Source organism: Gracilinanus agilis, chromosome 3, assembly GCF_016433145.1.
Source record: "Gracilinanus agilis isolate LMUSP501 chromosome 3, AgileGrace, whole genome shotgun sequence".
In the NCBI taxonomy this organism is placed as follows: Eukaryota; Metazoa; Chordata; class Mammalia; order Didelphimorphia; family Didelphidae; genus Gracilinanus; species Gracilinanus agilis.
This window is the reverse complement of record NC_058132.1, coordinates 149343191-149345241: the sequence shown is the minus strand read 5'-3', so window position 1 is coordinate 149345241 and position 2051 is coordinate 149343191. Positions and strand designations below refer to the sequence as shown.

General features: G+C 43.1%; 1 pseudogene; it reads left to right on the top strand.

Annotated features, from left to right (window-relative positions):
- The first annotated feature begins 1153 nt into the window (after positions 1–1153).
- Positions 1154–1736, top strand: LOC123238894 (annotated as a pseudogene).
- The last annotated feature ends 315 nt before the right edge of the window (positions 1737–2051 follow it).

Sequence of the window (2051 nt, the reverse complement as noted above, 5' to 3'; positions counted from 1 at the left end):
CCCCAGCCTCTAGGCTGCCTTTTAGGGAAGAGGGACAATGGTTTTAATTGCTGCTGGGCTGTGAATTATTGTGCTCAATGCCCCGGGCCCAGTGGCCCTTATGGACACTGACGGACTGCTGGGTTTCCTGGGTCCTGACCTGGACTCCATTCCTGCCTGGCCTGCCAGTGCAGACCACTTCTCTTGATCCTGCCTCGTTGGTGCCAATCGTCCTGTTCTGAGTACTGGATCCTGAACCCCGGCTGTCGTATCCACTACAGCCCTGCCCTGACTTGGAGACTGCTGCAGCTGCTGCTGCTTTCACTACTGCCCTGCTCTGTCTTGCCATGATCTTCGGAGAATTCTGCCACTGCTGCTTAGGATTTGGTATTGTTCCCCATCCCCCCACTCTCTTGGTAATGGCCTGCATTCTAGCCCTCCACGTGTTTCTCTAAAGGCCTAATTTAGGCACCCCCCAGCCCCCCACAGGCTCTCCACATGGGTATTTTTTTTCTAAATACTGACCTAAGCTTTTCTCTAGCCCCGAACCCATGTTTCCACATGGGTGCACTAGTATTTACGCTTCAAACAGGAAGTAAAATGACAAACTTTCTTGCGTTTATTAAACTCAAACTCGGGGGAAGAGATTCACCCCGTACCTGCTCCGAACTTTGAACTAAGAGCAGAGACTGATTATATGGACCCTGAATTTTGGACTTTAAAATGGGACCAGAGGTGGATTTTAAAACCTCAGAACTCAGGGTTTTAAAAAGACTTTGTATCTTACTGCATTTTGCTGATAGTTTCATGAATTAATTTTGTTTATTTTGTTGATTTTTCCTGTTGCACTGAATCATTTTAAGCTAATGAAGTTTGTGGCTACTAGATTAATTCTGTTTGTGATTTTATTGTAACTCCCAAATAATGAGAAAAATCTATTAGAACTGGTAAGAGGTTTTGACCAGCTTGTTAATCTGGTACTCACATAATATTTCCTACACATTTTTTAAAGTTGTAAATTACCTTATGTATACTGGATTTATAGGGGCACATGTCTTTTAAGTTTTTATTCTATCTTAGTAATTGTGTTCAACCTTGGAGAGTTTGATGCCTGCCTTGAGATTTAAATTGTAATTTTATGAGAGGTCTTTTAAAAATTTACTTTAGAGGCTAAATGGGCTCCAGCATGGCAGCAGTTCCCCCAGACTCATGGCAGCTCCCCAACATTTTCCTGGAAACCAGCATGGGGACCGTAGTGTTGAAGCTGTATTGGAAACATGCCCCCAAGACCTGTAAGAACTTTGCAGAGTTAGCTTGACGTGGTTACTACAATGGCACCAAGTTTCATCGGATCATCAAAGACTTCATGGTCCAAGGCGGTGATCCAACAGGAACAGGCAGAGGTGGGGTGTCTATCTATGGCAAACAGTTTGAAGATGAACTTCATCCAGAATTGAAATTCACAGGGGCTGGAATTCTTGCAATGGCCAATGCAGGGCCAGACACCAATGGCAGCCAATTCTTTGTGACCTTGGCCCCAACCCAGTGGCTTGATGGGAAGCACACCATTTTTGGCCGTGTGTGTCAGGGCATAGGGATGGTGAATTGAGTGGGTATGGTAGAGACAAATGCCCAGGATCGTCCTGTTGATGATGTGAAGATTATCAAGGCTTACCCATCTGGATAAAATTGGAGTCTAGGCAGATACATCCATGGCCAGTCCCAGCAAGTTCATTGGAGAGTTCTTAGCTGGCCAGTTCCTAGGTTACCTGAGGACTTCAGGGCAAAATGACCTCTGCATTTGCATCTATTGCTCGAGTCATCCTTGGATTTATGGTTTCAGTTTTGTTCTGCAGATTAAGCTCAGTGTCTCAGATGCACTACAGATGAAAGTGCATTTTAATTAAAAGATACTTTTTCCTTCTCCTCAGGGAAAAAAAAAATTTTTACTTTAGATGCCTAGTACCCTTCTGTATAAATGATAAGGTTTTTGTGTATTTATTTTAAAGAATTGTTGTCTTAAAGGATAAGCTTTATATATTGTGAAGAATTGTTGTCATATATTTTATTTT